The following is a 25473-nucleotide window of genomic DNA, read 5'->3' as shown; positions in this document are numbered from 1 at the left end:
TGGAGTTTGGAAAACTGCAGCTTGTTAGGATGTTATGGTAGTTTTTTTGGACCCATTGTGGAAATGGAATGCATGTTTTATCAATTTAAGCCATGCAAGAAGATTTCTATATTTTTTTTACTTGATTTGGATCTAGGATTAGTGTTTGGGATGCTAGAGACTTACATGTGGATAAAGTTGGAAACTTTATCCATTAAAAATCTCCATAGATGGTTTCTAAAAATTTATAGCCTCGAACTTAAAAGATTAAGTACTTAACAAAGAGTTCAAGTGAACAGTGATACGCGGCATGTGTAGCTCCCTTGCATGCAACACATAGCATAGAGGATTACAAACTATTTTTCGTGTAGTGGACGTGATGTGTCTAGGTGCTAACATAATGCATCTGGCCATTGACTATTAAAATTTTGTACCTACTTGACTTCTGGTCAAACTTTGATATATTTGGGGTAATAGATTGAGGATTTGCCTCTATTTTGGTATTAGGTTGTTCATGGAAGTTGTTTAATTGGTGGAGACTGTTATGAAGTTGTGACTTCTTGATTCAAGTGAGTTTTTTTTCCTATAATATGTGTGACATTAGATATCCTTTGTATGGTAGGTTGTAGGAGTAATATTATAGTACAAGTGTCTGATTAGACTAGAATAGTATTTTCTATGCTCAATGTTAGGTCCTATGGTTTGTTCTTATGATTAGTATGGAATGACCGCGATTCGAGGGAAGGTGGCGAGTCCATAAGTGAGGACAAACCTGCGATAGATTATAAGTCCACATGTGTCACACCCCCAAACCGGAGCGACGGAAACATCCGGGGTGGATGACTATGCATCATAGTAATTAAAGTACAACAACCATTTCATTAATAATGTATAAGTTTTACATAGTGTTCAAGTCATTCTCTCTCTCTCTCTCTCTCTATATATATATATATATATATATATATATATATATATATATATATATGACATCAAAAGTTATATAGCAAAAGATAGATGACATGAATTTATACTGCTTCATCTTCTCAAAATTCATGAGAAGGTACATGCCTACTAGTTCCCTGAGAATACAAGTATTTTGAAAAAGATAGTATCAACATTTAAGTTGGTGAGTTCATAAGTATTTATGTTTAGAAGGTTGCTATTTGTTTCTTGAAATAGTAATCATGTTTATTGTTATAGAAAATCCAATATTTTCAAATATAACTAAAAAGTAGTTTTAAAACCATAAAACTGTTCTGTGTAATTGTTTTGTACTATAAAATAGTGTAACATAGTTTTAGTTCACAATAAAACTATAAAAAGAATGTTTTTGTATTGTTTATGTTTCTCTTTGTTGTAACTAGTATGCTGTAATTATATTCTTTGAAAATTTTGTAATTATGAGTGTGCCTGGTTCTACCGGCTGTGATCGTAAGTCGTAGTATTATACTTTAAATCGTCTTGTTGTAAAACCAGTACGTTGTATTTGTACTCTTTGGCTTAATTGTTCATACACTAATCGTATTGTTCATATCTTTTTGTGAGTTATTATAACCATACTAAGACTAGTAAGCTTGATACAACGCTTTACGGGCGTTAGAACTATAACGACATTTGTTACTCACAGGAATAACAGCCTAACTATAGCGAACAGTCTGAGTGCGGGATTGTCAATCCCATATAGATCTATATACATTTGTCTCGCTCTCTATCGGGAGATTCTGGTTATAATTATCAGGTCTTTAATAATATTGCTTAAATAATTAAGCGAGTGAACTTTGTCTCACAAAAACCATATTGATGGTTATGTGTATAATAATGATGAAAAGTCATCCTCAAATAAATGAAATGATAGTATGATCCTTTTTAGAGTACTTGAATGTTAAGTATTTGTACGAGGGTATGATGTTAAACTTTGTATAACTAACTAGTGAAAATAGAATGAAAGTTTAATAAATTATACCTATTATAATTTATATTTGTTTTCTGTTTAATATGAATTATTCGTGAAAATACCCCGTTTGCTCGACATATTACAAAAGATAACGAACATGATTGAAGTAACTTTTATATTCATATATATATATATATATATATATATATATATATATATATATATATATATATATATATATATATATATATATATATATATATATATATATATATATATATAATTAAAATTGAAACGACATTTGGACAAATAGCTCTACCCTAAGCCCATATCTAAACAAGGAAAAGGAAATAAAAAGCATTATTAGTCTTAGACCCTGTAAATCTTTTATATATATATATATATATATATATATATATATATATATGATTTTTGGTAAAATATAAGTTAAAAAGAGTTTATATAACATTTAAAGGAGTTTAACGATATTTAAAAGAGTTTTCAGTAAATTAAAGTCATTTTAGAAATATCTAGAAATCATTTATTTGAAAACACAATATTCTTGTGTTAGACTTGTATCCCCCCCCCCCCCTAAAACATTGAAAAATAGTAAAAACGCAGGGGTATGAACTCACCTTATGTGAGTATTCTAGTGAGCATCCGAAATGGTAGTGTTAATTCCACATGTAAGATCCCGTATAAAACCAAGTCCTAATAGCATATCACGTAATATATGTGTACATAATTAATGAAAATAGTGACAAATATGTTATGGAATAGTCTTAGATGTAAGAATCACTTACAAAAGGAGTGTTAAAAGTAATTCGTGAGGTTGTTTGGATTTTTCGGTCAGCTTTGAGTTTTCGGCCACTTGATGATTCAAGTGGTGTTCTTGGTGAAACCAAGAAGATGTGAGTGTTTTCGGCCCAATATAAGGAGATTGGAAGGTATTTTTGGGTGATATCAAGAACAAAAAATGATACTTTGCAAGATTCAAAGAAGATACAAAGGATTTTCACATGGAATTCATGAGAAATGAGAGGTTTTGCATGTTCTTGAGAGGAGAGAGGAGTTTACGGTTTGAAGATCTTAAGAGGATTTGAGATGATTTCAATTGAAAGATGTAAGAATGAGCTTATGTTTCTGGCCATATGTATTTATAGTAAGGGACATTTGATTTGATACTTGCATTAGGAAATCTATCACATCCTCTTAAAATGCGAGCCAAGAGATAAGACCGAGAGATTTCGTTCCTTGCACATGCAAGTTTGACGTTCGAAGAGGATAAGATCTGAGGTTTACTGCTGCCTCGCACGTTTGCATCCGAGGGTTCTCAAGTGTAAACGGCTTGATGTCCTCCAATTTGCGGTCCAAAGAAAGAAAAGTATTGCTAGGGTTTTCGGCTTGAGGCATTTCACTCCTAATTTTTGTAAGACTTTTACAAAAGGGTTTATGATCACTAATATTATTAATTTAACTTAATTAAATTAACAAAACAATAACTTTGACTTTTATTTGGCATGTTTGACTTTTACAAGGTAGAAAATAAAGGCTTGTCACAACATGCGATGATGGATCGATAATAGGTCATAAGTTAGTAGGTGATGAAGGATCGACGATATATCGTAAGTCTATAGGTGATAACAGAACAGTGATAGGTCATGAGTCTGGCAGAGAACGAATAGTAAGCCTTGTGCTTATGTTTTGAAGTTAAATATTTTTTTTTTCAGATTGCTCAAGTGAGAAAAAGAAGTGAGCGACATGGTTATACACTCAAATCGATGTTATGATATTGTTTTGAGACTTGCGCTAGTTTTTAATTTTTTATGATTTGACTCAGATTTGATATTATGTTTTATGATTTTGAATCAAATGGATGGTATGTTATTTAATCAAAAGATGGGTTTTGGATGTTTTAATCTTATTTTTAGAATGAAAATTTTGTTTCTAAATTTAGGACATTACAAAACTTGGTTTAAAGTATCCTTAATTATGTATTGCATATAGCATGGGTTTTTGAGAGTCATCATGACATAATCAATCGGATATATGTGAAATTGCATGGTTTTAATGATCAAGACTATAGGATGGGTGTATCACTGAGCATAATGCTTTGATAGGGGCTTTGCAAACCCATTACATGAAAATATGTTTAATAACCATATGTTTATAATAAGTACAAAAGGTAGGTGCCTCCAGGAGTTAGTTAGCCTCGACAACAATCGTAAGTGGGTAGCTTATCTGGAATTAGTCAGGCCATTGGTCCTACAGCAAGAATAAGGCTTCTTTAAGAGTAGTGGATTGGGTTAGGTTAGTTGCATATGCATTTTATCATTGATTATGATTTTACTTACTATTAAACTCACCATATTTTAGTATTCTTAAAAAATGGTTCAATATTTAGCAAATTAAGGTTTTTTAAAATATTTATGTGAATAAAGGACTTTGGGGTTTGGTTATTTCCATTACCAAATCTTATTCTATAGTTGGATTCTGGTATTACCCACTAGGCTTCCTGAACCTAACCTACTATTTTAACATGTACTTGTAGATGAAGATGAATCATCGAGCTAACTTACTTGGATTGTAAGCACCATCATATTTGAGTTACTTAACTTTTGGATTTCATTTTTTTAATGAATGTTCAAGACCAAATTTCACATTTAAACTTTAAAAACATTTAAAGTTAGGGTGTTTTTGTTTGGTATCAGAGTTTAAGTGTAAGTGAACTAAGTGTTAGTATCAGTGCTTAGACTTAAATTATAAATACGTTAGGTGTATTTAAGAGGTAATGGTGGTTAACATTAGTTTAAAATAGAGATTTTATGTGTTCATATTAGGTTTATGAATGTTTAATTATTATACTAGACCTAGCATGTAAATTATCTAAGATGGTAAGAGGACTTAAATGTTTTGAGAAGGATACAATACAATTATCTAGATTTAAAATTGGTAACTTTTCAAAATGTTGAACACGAATAGAAATTATAGTTTCCCTAGAATCAAACATGTTGAGAATCACAATAGCGATATAAAAACAAATCCAATAATGCTTAACAACTTTTGCTCAATTGGATTGATAAACTAAAAAAATGATTTAATTAAAACATTAGTTTAAGAGAACTAAGTATTTAAATTAGGTCTTAGACTTAAATATAAGCTCAAGTAGATGATCAAGACTTAAAACTTATTGTCGAACATTCCTGTAGATCCAATTCTAATATCACATACTTGCAGGCCTTAAGATATAAAAACATATCCTTAAAATTTTGCATTTCTTAGACATACACACACACACACTGATATATATATATATATATATATATATATATATATATATATATATATATATATATATATATATATATATTGGTAACCAACTAAACTTTTGCATTTCTTAGAAGATCATATCAAGACTGCTAATTACATTAATATTGGTAACCAGCTAAATAAATCCATATTTACAAACTATCCATAGGAAAAATGGGGATTCAAATTCTCAACGGAAGTGTTTATATAATCTTGATTACAATCGTTTCTAGTTAAGTTGTTCGCTTAGTTTTTAATTAAGTAATTAGTTAAGTAAATACGTACTTGCAAAATCAGATAAAACCCCTTTTTATTTATTGATTTTAGATTAATTTTTAGTAATTATATTATTACCTAAATCTTGTTTCCTGTGTTCGAAACCCAACTTACTTTACTATACTAAAAACTGACTAGGTACATTGCCTATAGGTGCATTAGTTAATAAGTAGTTAGTTTTATAAATTTACAAGTTGATAGGTTCTCTTTTGCACCACATCAAGTTTTCGTCGCCATTGTTAGGTAATGGCTATTTTAGTTTTTAATTAAATCCTTTTAGGTTAATGGATCCTTTTTGTGGGGTAAATATCGCAAAAAATTATTTTTCTACAAAAAAAAAATATTATAAAGTTCTCATAATGTGAGGAACACTTCTCACGATGTGAGTTCAGTACTTTTCAGTTTTTCGTTTACTTTCTTTTTAGTAGTTTATGATCATTAAATTGATAGAGCTAGGATTAATCAAATCTTAGATTAAGTAGTAAAGATAACAATTATACATGTGTTAGAGAACATATTTTGATCATAATTGTGTTTGATTAGTTGTATTGATCATAGATAATTATCTTAGATATATCTTACATAGCCCAAATATCTTTAATAATCAGTTTTGTGTTTGCTTGTGTATAATCATTACAGAGTAGTTCATGAATTGGTGAAACTATTAGGAGATCAGATCAGTACTTCTAATTACATTAATATTGGTAACCAAATAAATAAATACATCTTTACAAACTATCCATAGGTAAAAGGGAGATTCAAATTTAAATGGAAGTGTTCTCATAATCTTGATTACAATCGTTTCTAGTTATGTTGTTTGCTTAGTTTTTTGTTAATTTAATCCGAACTTGCAATTTCAGATTAAAAAAACCCTTTTTAGTTACCGATTTTAGATTAATTTGTAGTAATTATATTATTATATAAATCATAATCCATGTTTTCGATATCCAACTTACTTTATTATACTAAAAACTGACTAGGTACAATGCCTATAGGTGCATTAGTACATAAGTAGTTAGGTTTATAAATTTAAAAGTTGATGGGTACTCTTTTGTACCATACCAATATATATATATATATATATATATATATATATATATATATATATATATGTCAAATAACTTTTTCGATATAATACTATTCCTAAAAAATAAATTGGTATTAAGGAATTTCAAATATATTAAAGCAAGAATTGTTCTTAACCTTTGTTTTAATAGTTATTATAAAAGTATTTGTGGGAATTATTATTGTTAAAATATAAGATGAGTTTAGAATGGATTTAGGAAACTTAAATGGGTATAAATTGTGGTTTTTGATTTTGGCTTTCATTTTCATAAAATATATGTTTTCAAAGATTATGAGATGTTTTATATCAATCCTAAGCTAAGGATTCCACAAATTTATTGTAATATACATCTAGGATTTTGATTTGGGGTTCTACTATGATTTTGTGCTTCTACAATTGGATTGGAGCAACGTGTATGTCTAGATGATGGCAACATCCTGAATAAAGATGAAGTAAGAAAAAGTTATGTTCGCTAAGTCAATACCAATATCTTATTGATTGGGATTGACTCTATTTTAAATAAGGGTTGCTTTCCTTATCTATAGAAATACTCCATCATTTATAAGGATTACGTTTTGATTAACTAAACCTATAATAACTTGTGCTAGGGTTCATATTTTGGAAGTCTTCTTGGAGCAAACATTGTAGTTGTTTATCTACGTGAGAAATGTAATAAAAATTATCTGAATCGGAATAGTTTCTTATTCATTATATTTATCTTTGTAAACCTTTATTATTTTACATTATATTTATTGATTCACTTTACCGGAGACCAACAAATTTATAAATTGAAATGTTCGTGATTTAGTCAATCGCGTCCTCTTGTTATTCAAACCGATCCTCTATAATATTTAGCTCTCACATAGTAAAAAAGCTCTCCGATGATGAAAACAATTTTACCATGTGGAAAATGATTGTTGTAACTCCTATTTCCAATGTTTTTAAACTTGTCAATTTAAGGATTTCAAATCATAGGTTTTTTTTGGGAAAAACCAGCAGTCATGACGCTAGTGTGGCAGTGTAGCTCCACGAGCTATGTCGCATGTAGTGATGCAAAGCCGCAAAAAGCCTAAACCCTAATTCCGAGCCTTGAGCCCCATATAAAGAATCTAACTCTGGGTTTTCCCCTATTCTATTAGTCTCCTCTCCCTAATATCATTCCCTTAGCAAACCCTAGCCTTCATTCTTAACTATGTGAAGAAAGTCCATCTTAGTTCAAGGAAGTACTATTATAGCTTAAATCCAACACTCTTAGCAAATTTCTATATCTGGACCTTTATGAGTATAAAGTTCTTTGTTGATCATTTCTCTTCAAATATACTTTGTGGTTCGAAGTAAGCATCTTTCGGTCCCTTTTATGGTATTCATGGAGTTTGGGGAAACTCTAGAAACTATTACGTTTATTTTACGACTTATGGACCTTGGTATTGCTAGAAAGATGGGATTTTCGTACATCAGCCCCGCCCCCCCCCCCCCCCCCCAATGCAAGAGATAGGGTCATTTTGGTCCCATGGAGATGGATTGAGTCTTTGGAATGGAGAAAGTCGGAAACTTTATCCATGCAAACCGTCAGAAGCATCAGATCTAAGCTTTTCTCTGGACTTTACACCCCGTTCCCGAGTTTAACTTAACGAGAGAAATGAAAGGAAATGAGTGGAAATGAGAAGAAAATAAAAGAAATTGGTGTTCCCGAGTTTCATTAAAGGAGAGAAACGGAAGGAAGTGGAGGGAAATGGGAGGATCACTTTCCCTCCTAACTTTCCTTCCAATTTGGGAGGATTTGGAAAGAAAGAACAAAATGATTCATTTTCCTTCCACTTCTCTCCAACTCGGGAACACGAAAGAAAATTTTGTTTTCCTTTCCTTTCTCTTCTTTCTCTCATGACTTTCTTTTCTCTTCTCTTCTTTTCTTTTGTTAAACTCGGGAACGAGGTGTTAAGGATTAATACCTTATGAAAAGTTAGCTAATTCTCCAAAATGTGTGATGTGGCCATTACGTTCTCATGACGAAAGCCCTGATCCTAATTCACCACTATTTTGTCTTCTAATGGTTGAGATTAGGCGTTCCGTGCTATAAGATTTACTAGTGATGACTCATACACAAGGCTTATGGTGGATATTCTAGATTCAGGTGAGTTTCCTCACTATATTGTGTATGAGATCGTAGATCCTTTGTATTATTGGATATAAGTACTATTAGGATTTGAGTATGCTTGTAGAATAGGTAGTCTTTGTTATGTATGGGATTGATTGATTGTATGAAACTATTATGTTTTATAGGGGATCGATATTGGTAGTATTAATTGATCGCTAAGTGATGTCGTATGGATTGTACATAGTTTAAATTGGATATCCTAAGAACTTCATTTTTCGCCTTATTGCATGTTTCATGTTTGATTTTCTGCTCTCAAGTAGGATCATCCTTTCGACTGTCCATCTTATTTATTAGGTATGTATGATTATGCACTCATAAGGTGACCTCTCAATATTAGTAATAATCTTGGTATAATTGTAGGACGATGAGAGCTGGGGATTGTATAATAGTTGGTACGTGATGGTTGAGATCCAGTAGATGTATGATGGCATGATGCCTATGGTTAATATGCTTTTTGGTATGTTATGTTGGTGGAGAGGTTATAATAGAGAGCCTTTGTTTGTAAGCATTGTATGTATGGTGGAATGCGTGGTATAACAAGGAACCTACTAAGCTTTGTTCTTACGTTATTAACTTAAATGTTTTCTAGGTTACTCGAGGGAAGGGCATGGTGTTACTGTACATTTGCATCAAATTTATATTGTTATTTAACTTCTACTGGTTTTTGTAATTTAACTTATTTTAAATCAAAATTTTGAAACTAATGAATATCATGTTTTGTTTTTAAAAACAAGTTTTGAATAACTAATATGGCTTTAAACAAAAAAATTTGTTTGAAATTAGGGATGTTACAATGGTATTTGAAACCATGGATTCTCATATGATGGACATTCTAGTTGATTTTCCACAAATACCCATGTTAACCATGAGTAAAGGTAATGAACCTCGAAGCATTTTTTATGCTCCTCGGGCTTAATAGACTAAAGAGGATAAGAAGTTGGCCTATCTCGATGTAAGTGTAAGTACAGCCATTAAGAATGCCCTATCATATGAAGTTTAACATGTAGTGCAGATTTACAAGAAGCTCTTATTGTTTGGAAATATAATAGTTTCAAAAACTTTGGGAAGAATTTCAAAGCTAGACCTAAAGGTCTCTTATCGGACCCAACATTGGCTGCTGAGAAACCTACATTCAAGGTTCCGCATGGTGACAAATGTCAAAGATGTGGAGAACTTGCATACTTTTTAGAGACTGTAAAAAAAAGAGAGCTAATAAGGATTTGTCTGAAGTGAAATATAAGAGATTCGTTTCTTCCCTCAAGAAACAAAATTTAGGTTTTAAGGTGTTAATAAGTGAATATGATCAATGGGTAGCTGAAGCAGAATCATCTGACGATGAGTTGAAAAAGAAGTGATTATTGTGTTATATATATATATATATATATATATATATATATATATATATATATATATATATATATATATATATATATATATATATATATATATATATATATATATATATATATATATATATATATATATATATATATATGAGGTTTCTAGTGGTAGTAACTCCAACACAATTGAAGTTGCTTGATTTAAGCTTAATAAAGGAAATATAAAAGTATTTGATTATTTATGTCTTGATATTAAAACATACCATGAAAAGAAAGTCCAACTAAAATAAATACATGATAATCTTTTCAAACAATTTGATAACACTACTAGAAAAACAGCCTTTTACGACGCTCATTGCGCGTCGTAAAAGGCTCAGACGACGCGCAAATGCGTGTCAAGGAAGGCCCTATCATAAAGAGAGACGACGCTCATTTACGACGCGCAATTACGACGCGCGTTTACAACACGCAATGCGTATCAAGGAAGGCCCTGTCATAAAGGAAGACGACACGCATTCGCGTGTTGTAACCTTACGACGCGCGTGTTAATGAAACGCAATGCGTATCAAGAAAGCCCATGTCAAGAAAGGCCATGTCATAAATGAATACGACACACATTTTTGCGTATCGTAAATTTAAATGTTTAAAAAAAATTATATATTTATTAATTTTTAAATTAAATTTGCATTTAATTTCTCATAATAGAAATAAAATACCATATACAAAAAATACAATCCATTGCATAATATAAAATAAAATTTCATACTCAAAAAATCAAATAAATTGCACAAATTATAATGTCATACAAAGAATCATTCAAATGTTAAACAAAAATAATACATTGCTAACATGGGTTATACATTCCTATAAAACTAACAAATAATCATACAACTATGTTTGTTACTGGAAAGGAATGTCAAACATGATTACAAGTCTCCCTTAATCTTGATTACTCACCTGCTTAAGTAGAATGTTGTTGTTGAGAAGGTTACCTAGCAACAGAGAAAAACACAACACCTCTCCCACAATCACAACATCATTTACAGAGAAAAGGTTGCCAATTACTTTCATTAAGACTTTCATTCAATCACAAAAATATTAAATAAAAGGGTGAAAAAGTAACTTACTTTTGATAAGTTGATCTCCCTTAGAGCAAACACAGCTAAAGCATTGAACAAGACCCTATTTCAAAATTTTATAAATACACAAATCATGATACCTGATATTGGAATACACACTTTGAGACATGAATTAATACGATTAGATTAACCTGGATACATAGGAAATAAAGATGGAAGGTGCCAGAACTCCGGGGGCATTGGGTTGGTTCCTTCCCACTCGCACACACCAAGCCAGAACTCCACTTAATCCAGCACCAAAATAAGCCTGCATTCAGAAAGCTGCAGGGGTGAGTCACAATTCAAGAATCTATTAAAATTTGAGGAATAACATGTTCAACCAAAACAATATTAGAAAACAGGTTAAATGTGAAACATAGCAATGTAATAATTATCAAGGTGCTGGAATACTTGAAATCTAGATTATTTGCTTGTTTGTACATCCAGACGATTTTATCACGAACATAAGTCATGTTATCAACTTTCTGAAAAAGTATACCAAGACATTTGTAGGAGAAGAATACTCTCAATAAGATAATTTAATTAAAAAAATGTAATGATAATGATAATGAGTTCATACCTGTGAAGTAGTGCAGAATGCTCATCATCATATGTATAAAGCTCATACTGCTTTGCAAAAGCATTTCCAAGAGAAATGACCCAATCAATGTCTTGAACAACATCCAAAGTTTTTGCAAGAAACTGCAAACAAAAAAAGAAATAAATAACAATGACATGAAAAGTAAAATCGCTATCTATATGAATTATAACACATACATTGATTGTCATATCATCCTATATTTCTTGATAATTAAGGTCCTCTTTAAGGTCTTTAGTGTCACTGACAGCTTTCATTTTTGGAATCTAGAGCTTACCAAAACAATATATAAGTTAGAGTTAGGTCAAAGCATCATAACTAATCCAATTCCAAACACATTAAAAAATAAAAATAAATAAAGATTATTGCAATAGATGCAGGAATCTTGATTCTTGGCCTGCAAACTACATAAAATCAGAAATAAAGACAAAGTGGAGCTTTAATCTTACCTTGAAAACAAACCAAAAATCAAGAATATACCATTCAAACCCAAGCCCAACAAGAATAAGTGACATGAACTCCCAAAATTTTATTGGTTCCATATTCGTTATAAAGTAAGCCTGGAAATTTAAAAAATAATAAAAACTCCATATATTATATTGTCTCAAGTAAAATTGAAAAGGTTTATTTAAATTATCTCTCCTGCAGCTCTCTTTGAGGCAGATCCATCTGAAGCTAGAGCTCTTTCAGCACATACATGAGCATGTGCAACATTCTCAACATATGTGAAATCATACATGTTTGTTCCATCCCCTATAATAAACTGGTAATCCAAAAATCAACCAAAGAATGTAAAAATTAAAATCAGTTTCAATTAAATAGAGACTCATTAAAAACTTATATAATCGAATTTCAGATTACCTTTGATTTCCCTGCCCTTGCTGCAGCTAAAGATGGAACAAGCAACTTATCACCAGGGCCAAAATATTATTGGATAGTCAGCCTTTGAATATTATTAGTGGTGTTGTAGATGAGATCTTGACACTTTCCCCAATCCACCAGGCCACCACGAAAGAAAAGATTAAGAGAGTGGAAACAAAGTTGAATTAGAAAATACGAAAAAATATCAAAAAGTGGAAAAACAAAGAGAAAATGGGGGATCTTTATATAAGAACAATCCATTTCATGTTACTTGCTTTGCTTGAAGTTAAAGTAGGACTGTGAAGGACAAACTCGTCCGTTTGGGGATCAAATGTTGCAGTTGTTTCAAGACCTTGAACATTGGATCAATGACCAAGTTATGTTTGTGCATAAAAACCAATAATTTGCATCTTTTGGGCCAATGGCAACCATTTCTGTTTTTGTTCCTCAGTGCCTTGTCCTTCTATGGACGGGATGAACAATCCCTAGGAAATCATAGAGCACAATCTTTTTGTTAATCATTGAAGATAAAAGTAATCAACTGTATAGTTTCGGAAGGGACATAGATCCATTCCATTGTATGTGCAAAGTTATCACTTGTGGTTGATAAGAAAATGAAAATCTCCAAACAAACATCCATAAGCATGTTCATAACAAAGACTTGGGAGTTGGGAAGGACAAGAAATTACCCAGTGAAGATTCAAGTTCAGCCATGTCTTGTGGTGTTAGTTTCACAGATAAAGCTCCAATGTTTTGCTGAAGGTTTTCAATTTTAGTGGATCCTGGTATGGGCACAACATCTTTCCCCTGGTGGTGAACCCACGTCAATGCTAGTTGTGATGGAGTGCACCCTTTCTTTACTGCAATCGCACTAACTCGTTCGTACAACATTTTATTATTCTCAAGATTCTCAGGTAGGAACCTTGGTAGATTCTACAAAAAGAGCAAGTATATATATAAACACAAGCTCAAACTCAGTTTAATGATTTTATATTATAATTGATAAAGAATCTGATTCAATTTGTTTTATGCAGACCTGACGAAAATCGCCCTCTGCCAAATTCTCAGCCATCTTCGGACCCAATGAAAGAAATCCACGTCCTAGAGGACTGTACGCCACAATTCCAATGACAAGTTCTCTGATAAAAAGCAGGGATACAAATTTGAATCCTTTTATTAGTTTATCAATTCATGATCAAAACGATTATATATAATGTTTGAAATATTATATTATTTAGCCTTTAAACTAAAAAAAAAAGTCGAATAATGATAACCTGCAAGTAGGAACAATTTCATCTTCTACATCCCTGGACCATAAAGACCACTCTAGTTGAACAGCAGTTATCGGGTGCACAGCATGGACTCTTCTAATGGTTGAAGCCGAAGCTTCTGATAATCCTACGTATTTTATCTTCCCTTCTTCCACCAGTTAATTTCTTCATTTCTCCCATCTTTCAAGAAAAGAAATTAACCAATCTCAGATGCTAAGTAGGAAATAGAAACATGAGATGAATAATCTGAAATCAAACATACCGTGATTTCAATGGGCACACGAGTGTCAATTCGGTGCTGATAATATAGATCAATCGATCTCATCCGTTTACCTTCAATCACCAAAAAAGATTCATGGAAAGCATTAAATCTAAGAAAGAATACGACCTGTGAGGTTCAAGAAAGAACAGCCAAGGAGACCGCCGGAGCACCTCCCCCCCCCCCCCAAGCTGTGGCAGACAAGAGAAGCGTCGCTGCTTCTCCCTTCTCCTTTTGTCAAATCGATCCCGCACCAGAGGTGCTTCCCCTTTCTCGATTGATTTCCATCATCGAGCCACCATGGCTGCTTGCGTTCCCATCTTCCTTTCTCGATAGATGAACCACGACCACCGGACCAAAACTCCCACTACCTTCGTCATTCTAATTCCCCTTTTTCGATTTATCTGTGGGGAATAAGAAACAAACAAGAATCAATATTTGCATTCTAATATTGAGACTTGAGAGTATAATACTGAATTAGGGCTTTTTCTGAAAATTTCAACATCGAGTGGTAGATATAGTGGTTCCAGTGGGTAGAAGTAAATGAGCCTTGATCGATGTCAATGAATGGGGAAGAATCGCTAGTGACGGTTGGAGTGCAAGAGAAAGAAGCAAGCAACACTAGATGTAGGGAGGCGGAGGAAGACTGGAGAAGATTTTTGTGTTCAAAGAAGCATGTCAAGGAATAGTGCAAGAAAACTATTGGCGAGTATTCTCAATAATAGCAGAGAGATGAAGAAGGTGAAATTACAGCAACGATGAAGTAGATGAATGGAAATCAGAAGCCCTTTTTCTTGATTGAGATGATGAAGTCGAGAGATGGAGATGAAATCGTAACCTTCGATCTTTGATTGAGAAGTTGCACAACAGTGTGAGGAGAATGAAAGATGTGTGAAAATGCTTAGGGTAGGGAGGGTAGCGGGCTTTTCTAATTTTTTGGCTTTTCTTTTCCCGCTTGTAACTAAGGAACACGCGTTCATTAAAATTATATAGCGACACATATAGAGGGCGTGCATTTAAGGTACAGCGCCCTCCGTGTTTTTAATTTTTTTTCTTTTGACACTAATTTAAAGGCACGCAATAATGCGTGACCTAAATCCTTAAATTTTCTGAAGAGATGACACTTTTTTAATGTCACTCTCGTTTGCGTAACATATATTAATGAGTGTCGTAATTTGCACGTCGTAAAAGGCTATTTTTCTAGTAGTGTAACAAAGTATATAACCTTTAATTAATGACCATAATTTTCAAAATCAACACTTTCTAAATCAGGTCCTCGTTAATTAAAGGAATGAACATGTTAAAGACGCATATGATATCAAAAGAATCATAAAAAATAGATTTCTTCTCATACAAGAGTAAGAAAACTTGATAAATATCAAATACCTTATCAAATGAGTTAAATCATTTAAGATCATTATCAAAAAAAATTTGATAAATTTGAATCAATTATGAATGAACCTACCTTTTCAAATACCTTTGAATTAATTAAAAATTATCAACAAACAGTCCAATATGCTAAACCAGGATTTCCTTGATATTTGTTAACCATGCTAAAAAAATATGCCACATCAATTTGACTACATGTCATAACATATATATATGATTGAGCATATAGCAGAAGCATATTCGACTCGACTCATCGTATCTATTTCCTTATCACTACTAGGACACTGAGCCTTGTTCAACTTAACAATATGATGCATCGGTAAGTCCACTTTCTTGGAATTCTCCATACTAAAATGTTTTAGTATTTTATCCAAGTATCTACTCTGGATAAGTCCTAGTAATCATTTATGCTTGTTTCTATAAATCCTTATTCCAATAATATAAGTAGTTTCTCTCAAATCCTTTATAGCGAAACATTTACCAAACCAAGACTTAACTTCTTGCAAAATTGGAACATTGTTCCCCATTAGGAGTATGTCATCCATACCTTATTAGGGAATTTGGCATGTTCAAATCCTTACGGTTAAGCCATGTAATTATCCTCGACCAATTGTTCGTTAAGGAAAACAGTTTTAAAATCAATTTGTCATACTTCGTAGTCATGATGAGCAGCTATGGCAAGCATAACGCTAATTGACTTAATCTTAGCAACTGGTGTAAAGGTCTCATCATAGTCAATCACTTAGGTTTGAGTAAAGCCTTTTGCAACAAACATTGACTTGAAAGTTTGTACATTACCATCCATGTTGGTCTTTTTCTTGAAGATCCACTAGCAACCTATAGTCTTCCGACCAGGTGCTTGATTAACAAAGGTCCGTACTTGGTTATCATTCATGGATTGGATCTTGCTTTGCATTACCTCTTTCCATTTAGCAGCCTTAGGGCCTACATTCACTTCCTTGTAGTTAATTAGAACACCTAAATTTACCAGTTTTTTTATCACTAATAAACATATCGTTATCTGCCTTTATATGGAAACTATAAAACCTAGGTGTTGTACAAGCGCTATTGGATCAACAAAGAGGTAACGAATTGTAAATGTGCTTAACAGATTCAGCCAGAGGTTGAGATCTAGTGTCATTGAAGGTTCCTTCATTGGATGACTCTTAAATTTCATCAAGATTAATCGCACTCCCACTGTTCTTTTTGGAAATGAGCTCTCTCTCATGAAAGACTCCCCTTCAAGTTATGAATACCACGTTCTCAGTAGGTTTATAGAACAATTATCCAAAGGAATTTTGTAGGTAGCCAATGAAAATACATACCTTGGCTTTGGATTCTAGTTTATCTTGGGTCTCACACCTAATGAGAACCTCACAATCCTAGACCTTTATATGTACGAGCGAGGGAGGTTTCCCTGTCCACATCTCATGAGGTATTTGGAAACTTTCTTGGTAAGAACGAGATTCAGAATATGGGTTGTTTCTAAAAAATATCCCCATAATGATATAGGGAGTGAAATTCGACTCATCATGCAACTAACCATGTCCACTAAAGTTCGATTATGCCTCTCAACCACACCATTAATTTGTGGTTTCTTAGGAGGCGTAAATTGTGAAACAAATTCACATTCCTTTAGATAGTCATTGAACTCGATACTAAGATATGCTCCAACTCTATCAGATTAGAGCTTCTTTATCTGATTGGCCAATTGATTCTCTACCTCGTGCTTAAACTCTTTGAACTTTTCAAAAGTTTCTGATTTATGCTAGATTAAGTAGATATACCAAAATCTACTATAATCATCGATAAATGTCAGGTAGTAGCGATTAGCATCCCTTGTGGCGGATTTGAAAGGACCACATATATCAGTATGGATGAGGTTTAACAAATATTCACCTCCTTCACAAGTTCCTGTGAAAGGTGGCTTAGTCATCTTTCCTAACAAACAAGATTTGCATTTATCGTCTGATTTTAGTTCAAATGATTCCAAAACACAATCCTTTTGGAGTTGGGCGATGAGTTTCTTGTTGATGTTCCCAAGACGAATATGCGATAAGCATGCCTTGTCTAAACCATTAGAAGAATCAATACTTTAAACATTATTTCCAAGTTCGTTCACACAAACAATAGTTTCATACACACCATCACAAGGATAAGATTTGAAAATAAATGATCCATTACGATAAACTGAAATTGGACAATCATTATTATCAAAACCATAATGATATCCTTGTGTAAATAATGCATGAAATGAAATTATGTTCCTAGTTATTTCTAACGAATAAAAACAATTGTTTAAATCAACCCTAACACTATCAAACATAAGCTCATATGTTCAAATCTTGGTAACCACAGACTTTCACCTATTCCCCATGATCGGGTCCAACTTCTTATGCTCGACCTCTTAATTTACCTTTAGTCCCTATATACCAGAACAAAATGGAAACCACATCCCATATCAAGGACCCAAGAATTTGAAATACAAGTGTTATTGATTTGGATAAATTACATACCAGATGAAGAGCCAGACACCATACCCTTAACCTCTCTTACTTCTTGTAGGTACTTGGGGCGGCTTCTTCTCTAATGGCCGTTCTGGCCACACTGAAAATGTATGTCTTCTTTAAGGTCCGCAACAGGAGAAGTATCGAAGTTGGGGTTTCCTTTTGACCCATTGGACTCTTCGATGTGGGCTTTCCCTTTCCACTTAGGTTAGGAATGAGTCTTTCTTTTCTTACCCTTTCCTTGTTGCATAACCATGACTTAGGGAGTTGCAACATTTTTGGTGTGAGACGTATTCATTCCTACTTTAGCTGTTTGCAAGATTGTGAAGCTCAATCAGTGTGGTCTTGATATTGTTCAAATGATAAGTTGGAATGAACTGATCATAACTACTTGGTAACAAGTTGAGTACCCTTTCACTGGAAAGATCCCTGTCAAAGTTCACAATGAGCTTTTTGCAATCCCTCCATGTGTCTCTATGTTTTCTGCACATGAGCACACATACATTCCCCATCTTTCAGTTCACATGACATAAGGTCCTTGACGGCTCCATAATGCTCTTGCCTAGTGTTATTAAGAAACATTTGAGAAAGATCCTAGTTTATTTCATAAGGCCAGTTGACCTCATATGTCTTTTGGAGCTCATGTTGCATGGTTGCACTCATAATGCAAGCAAATTTTGTAGCGTCATCAACATGCTAGTTATATTCAACCATTTCTTTAGGAGTAGCGTATTCTTTGTCAATTCATGGGACTGGAGTATCAAGAACATACTCTTTGTTCTCATGTCTCAATGTCATCTTTAAATTGCATAACCAATCTATGTAGTTCGCACATGTGAGCTTGCCTTTTGAGAGGATAGTTAAGAGAGTTAAGTTGTGAGTGGTTGGAGGGGGGAGGAGGAAGATCACCATTTCCAGACATCTAAAACAAGAGATAATATTTTAGTTAGTTGATTCACTTCCATAGTATTTTAACCAAAATTAATATTTAAGGCTAGGATCGATAAATATAATTCAAAATTATAAAGAGGGATTCCGTAATCTAATTGAGAATTTATTTTAGGTAGGTAAATCATTTTACCAATTTCAATCTGTGTTAAAATGTTGTTGTGGATGTCCTAAGCAAATAATATTTCACTGCTCGAATACACTAAAGGATAACACAAGGAAGCAAGGTAGAATCCTTAGGGGCATAGCCTAATGGTCAATGCCTCCTTGCGTAAGGCACATGCTAGTCAAAAATAGATAAATATAAAAAGGAGGTTTTATATTATTAGTTAAAAACTAAATAGCAGTGAAAATTTCTAAATAAAATTCAGTAACAAAAACAAATTCAATTTTGCTGCGACTTTCCTAATCATGCAATCAACACAAACTTGGTTATTTGAAATGCGTTCTATCTAAGCTAATACTGAGAACAACTAATAAGCTCTAGTACATTCTCTTTTACCTAATTAGTTAACCAAATCAACCTCTTCAGTTAATCCTAACTGTTTACTAATTTAATTAAACAAGCTCTTAATCAAATCAAAAAAGTAGTATTATGATCTATGTTAACTTCTCAGCAATATTCAATATTTCTCACAAGCTTGGAAGAATAAAAATATGAAATTTTCATTTATATCAGAGTTAAATCCCAACACGTAACCAATCTAATACTAGTTACGTATTACCAATTAACTAGAACATTGACGGATTCCATTAACTGATTAACTAGATTGATTTAATCCTAAATTAGGTGATCAAGCTAAAAACAATAAAAATCAAACTTTCAATAACATCAAAATTCAAATGACTAGATATAATCACAAATAAAAAACCATGTCTAATGATTGATTACATGAAAGGTACTAATCTATGTAGAATTGAAATCTAGGGTTTAGCTAGACATGGCTAAAATCCGATCAAAACTATGAAAAGAGATATTAAACTACTAAATCCTACTAATCTAACTGATTGAGATGATCCACGGCCTTTAGGTCTTCAGAAAGTGATGAAAACTGTAGAAAACCGCCATCAAAAGTCTTTATCATCGTCTGGGAGCGTCTAGGTTTCAAACTGATCAGACGGGTCGAATTTGTATGCAAGCCAACAATTTTTGGAGTAGAAATCATAAAAACACGATCGTTTTTAGGGTAAAAACATGCTTATGTTTTTGCCTATAATGTCTGAAATATCGTTTAATGAAGTACATTGCTATTTCTAATAGTTTTCTCAAAAGAACGATCGCGTTTATGGGCACAACACGATCGTGTTAATGCTTAGAGGTCTTCAAAATTGATTTCTATCTTGGAGAAGTTTTGAAAGTAAAACACGATAAAAAGAATGATCATATGGTGAAAAACTCGACCGTGTTTTCTAAAAAATACGTGTTTCAAATGCGAACTCTCCAGCTTCAGCAAATCTGACCTAGCTTCCAGCCCTCTTAGGCGTTTCAGCTCATTAAGCTCCAAATATGCATCCAAAGCTGCTCTTACAATACTGCTCCACTCAAATTATCTGAAAATGACATAAAAACATGAGCACTACGAGAATTCTGACGAAAGACATGAGGTGAACAATATTTAAACTAAAGCATATGCAAATACGTAAAATATGATGCAAAATATTTATAAAAATTACCCTAAAAGATGCATACAATGGCATCAATCAAATCTCTCCAAGCTTGAACCGTACTTCGCTCAAGCAATAAAAAGATTAAACAATTGTAGGATTCTAGATCCTCTTTTTTTTTTAACTATTGAACAATTGCAGCTCAGACCTGGTGCCTTTAAATAATTCTAATTAACCCAAAATTAATTCTAAATTAATTTTTATTAATTATTTATTAATAATTACTATTTCTAATTAATATATTAATAAATCATTTATCTCTCTCCTTTGATCAGTCTAAGCTATTTCCTGGTTATGAGAGCAGCCTAAAAAGGAATTTACTTTTATTCATCAATATTATACCAATTTATTTATGAACTTAAATACCTTAATCAAAAAATTATGGCCTCCATCTCTACATGTCATTTCAACTCACCACTTGTTCCAATCTATTTAGACAATATATCAAGTTCATTAGAACTTGTCTGCTCTTCTCACTATATCAACTACATTGATCAATTAACAAGTCAAGTTCTTAATACAATCACCTAAGGACATAACCCTGCAAGTCGTTACACAATCAACAAATCTTGGTAAATTAGGGTATTTAACCTATAATGACGGGATTAAATTTCACAAATCATCAGGTTCGAAATAGCACCATATCATGAAATCCCATAACACATACTCTAATGTAACAACCCTCTACGAAATATCAAATAAACGTAATTATGTAATAACAGGATAAAAGATAGCTCAACTAATCCCATAACTCAACCCGTATCCCCCGTACACTAGTACAAATATTCAGTTCTAAGCCTCCAAAAACACCTCTCAATCCGCTCCTGTGACCGAATGTGCCAAAACCCTTAAAATGACACAAATGCAAGTTATTTATACTATTACACGTCGCACTGTGATGATGAGGAGAACTCCGATTTTGCTACATATCCAAGGAATCCATTCACTTCCGCACCATGGTAACCTGATAATTGAACGTTTGACTTTGACTTTTGTTGACTTTCTTGAAATAGTAATGTACTTTTATCTTAACTTCTAACGACCATAACTTTCTCATACGAACTCTATTTTTGACAAACTTTATATCCACATAATCATCTTAGAGTGAAATATCATTTTCTTTCACCACTACCTAGCTTAACCTACTCATTTTGCAATAAACAATATAAATATATTAATATATGTGTTACATCACCAAAGTATCATCATTTCACTATTTTGAGTTCACCCTAAATCATATTTATACCAAATACATATTGCAACACACAATATTATGTTTTTGAGTCGTTACAAGTCTCAAAAGAAAACATATCATGAAAACATTTCTCACGGTTTATTTCTATTTTTCCATTAATGTTTTTCTTTGTTGAAGACAGTTTATTGTTTTTTCATGGTCGTCTTATGTTCTACAATGTTTCGTGATCGGCTAGTCCATGTTTCTAATAACTATCATCTAATTAAGGAGGATGATGCCATAATTTCTGGTGCAAGGGCTTCTGTCGATAATCATCTCCTAGAAAGATAGGATTTTACCTTTATTATTTTGAAGCAGGTTTAAGGGTTCCTCTGTCACCATTATTTGGTTAAGTTATTGGGGCTTATAAAATCTATATGTATCAACTAAAACCTTTATCTATTTCTAAGACTATTTATTTTGAACTTCTATGTCATGTGTGTCTCGTTGTACCAACCGTGGATTTGTTCTAGTATATATATATATATATATATATATATATATATATATATATATATATATATATATGTAGTAGTGGTGGTGCTTGGTTCTACTTTCACTCATGAGGGATGAGTTTTATAGATGGTCTTCTTGACTCTATTAAGAGATCGAAAATGAGTTCTTCTAGCTAAATGGTTTGTGCTTTAATTATCCCAATGTTTTTCATCTTCTTGGTACCATTGAAGACCAAAAACCTGACCGTACCTTTAATCTTGGTCAAGATATATCTAAAATATCTTTGTTGGACGTGGCTATGAAAAAATTTCCTAAGGAGGTTTTTGGGCAAGTAGGTATGAGTCCTCATTAGACTCACATGGGTGTTTTCCTGCCTTATATGATTGAGGAACGGGTTTTCTTCTTCGTTTTTTTCTGTTTGGCTTGAGTGCTTTTTTTCTTTGCGAACAAATCATCTAATTGCCTCTTATTCATGCTTTTGTATGGATGGTAGTCGGTTCCTTTTGCTTTTGCATGATTTTATTGAAGGCAAGGATTATGCTAAGTACATTGGTTCTGATGATTTTAAGTTTCCCCTAATAGAAGATAATATGAGTAACGATGGAGAGGGAGGTAGAAATGAGTAGGGTGATGAAGAGGATGGAAAATATTCTCAGTTATCCATTCATATTTGTGACTCGTATGATTTACATATTGGCGACTATAATCAAACTCTGGTTTGTGGTGTTTCTAGGTTTTTCATTGATGAGGGAGATGTTAAGGATGAGGATTGAGATACTAGTTTCATTTTCCAGAAAAGGGGTAGGGTCAACAGCTTTGGCTACTTTTGTAGCTGCCCTATTTGGTGGAAAAGGTAGTATTAATGGACGTGAGATATAGTGATCCCACTCTTTTGATCCTACTTCCTTTCAATCTTCCACATGCAGTCTTAGTTTTCCTATGAACGCATTAATTAATTGAATACTATGATCCATCGTCGAAATATGGGTGTTCCTCATACTATTAGGCACGTCTATGCTCCTAATTGGGAGTACTGACTGGATCAAAGCTTATTGGATCCCAAACCTACCATGTCATTCTTTGCCTATCTTGGACCTAACTTAGTTAAGGGAAAAATCGGCAAGAATATGTTCGAGTTACGTTCTAGATCAAGCTTGTAGATAACTTGGCCTTGGAAAGTGAGGTAATGACCTAGTGTGAAGAGAATGTCGAACTGTAATAAGAAAATCATGATTTGCTACATGAGTTCAAAAAGGTATTTGAGATTGTGAAGCCTTTCATTACTCCTTCTATGGATCTATCACGTAATCTCCAGTTGTTTCGAGATAGAATTTTAGAGATGTTAAAAAACATTGTTGAATTGGAAGGACCAAGTACTAGTGTCTATATGGTTCCTGAATTAGAGTTGGAAAGTGTGAAGGGTGAGGTAAGGTTGTTTTTAGAGGAAAATGTAATTTTGGAAAGTAAATGAGCTCTTAATAATTGTTTGTAGGAGGAAATTACGCTTTTGCATGGCAAATTGGCTTCACTAAAATCGGATAAAATTGGTTATGTGGAAAAATTGTTATGTTAGATTTGGGTGTTCGAAAGTTGAGAGGTGATCTCAGGGCATCTGTACTGAAGAACACTGGTTTTCAAGCACCGACTTGACAGGACAAGTGCAGAAGTTAGAGGAGGATGTTAACTAGGTATTATCTGAAGGCATTAGTAAGGTGGTTGACAAGGACTTTGGTGATTCATCTTTTTATGAAGTGAACCAGGTTCATTCAATATGTATTAAGTTTAGAAAAAGGAAAGGCTGTGAATGGATAAATGAGGAACACTATGTGCCTACTCTTGACATGGTGTGAAATTTGACTACTCCATGTATCATAGACGATGTGACCCTGAACTTGTGCATTGCCGACATTCCAAGTATGACATTGTATGGTGATGATGCCTTGATGATTACATACTTTATTACCTGAGTAACATTTCTTTCATTTTTGTAGTCTACTAGGGTTAGTGGCAAAGTGGTTGTGCCCCTTGGTCATATGTTATGACCTGCAAAACTTATCATGTGAGTCTCTAGTGGCTCCATTTTCCTTTGCACTTAACTTAGCAACTAGTTGTAGAAGTACCATTATCCCTATATATTTCATTTACATACTTCTTTTGTATGAGTCCCCCCCCCCCCCCCCCGGTGACCAGTGGTTCATCTCCGCGATGATTGATGTTATGGTAGTCCCATTCGTTAAATTTGAACTTTCTTCATCCCAATCATGGTTGGCTTCTAGATGTTCTGGTTGTCGGAACATGAAAATTTTACTTCTAGAGTTCCTGACTGTGAGGACTATAGGGGCGATGCTTTCTAGTTGCTTGGACTGAAGTCCTCTTATCAAGTTGCTTAACTGCACGACTTGCATTTTGCTTTCCAATTCTCTCCTGAGCATGTTAAATTCAATAGTATCATGCGAGTGGATTTATGTGTTGGACTAGGTATCTAAGCCCGTAACTATTTTGGTATGTATTTGACTCGATTGTGAGCATGGTCCTTTTAGGTTGCCTTCACCATAACAACTGATAGGATGAACTAAGGAGAAAAAGGATTAATTAGGATTTATTAATATATTATATGAATTATATATTAAAAGAGAAATCGTACTGTTTAATTAATATTAGTCAAGAATTTAGAAGAATTAATTTTGTGACTAAAAAAGATGAATAAAATAAAGGGGACTGATTGTGTAATTATAAGATAGTTGGATAAATGCGATAATGGACTCCACAGAAGTTGGAGTGGATGAAATCGATGGGGAAACCCATAAGAATTCGTCCAAGGCCTCTAAGGAGGGAGTCAATGGGTTGCTTAGCGCCTAAGCAGTCATATTAGGGTTTCCTAGTTGAAAACCCTAATAGCCTAACTATATAAGGAACCCTTAAGGCCCCAAAAACGTGTGGAAGTAATCCCTAAGGGTTCTTGGATGTTTTTTGTGCTCCTCCTCCTTCTCCTAGGTCATCTTGTTGCTCATGGTGTTTGTGACTCCATTAAAGGTGCAACATTTGAGGCACTAAGCTTTCAAAGGTCAAGATCTAAAGGAATTGAGATTATTATTGCTACATAACAATCAAGGTAAGATCTAAACCCTAATTCATATGTTAATTCGAT

The 25473-nt window shown here is 33.2% G+C and overlaps 1 pseudogene; it reads right to left on the bottom strand.

The window, feature by feature from the left end:
• Positions 1 to 13244: 13244 nt before the first annotated feature.
• The window catches only part of LOC145098167 (putative aldo-keto reductase 4), a 113411-nt pseudogene continuing 101182 nt past the window's right edge, over positions 13245 to 25473 (bottom strand).

This window comes from Lactuca serriola, chromosome 4, assembly GCF_051521515.1.
Source record: "Lactuca serriola cultivar US96UC23 chromosome 4, Lser_US96UC23_V15, whole genome shotgun sequence".
NCBI classification, from domain to species: Eukaryota; Viridiplantae; Streptophyta; class Magnoliopsida; order Asterales; family Asteraceae; genus Lactuca; species Lactuca serriola.
The sequence above is the reverse complement of the archived record's forward strand: the minus strand, read 5'-3'. Positions and strand labels throughout refer to the sequence as shown.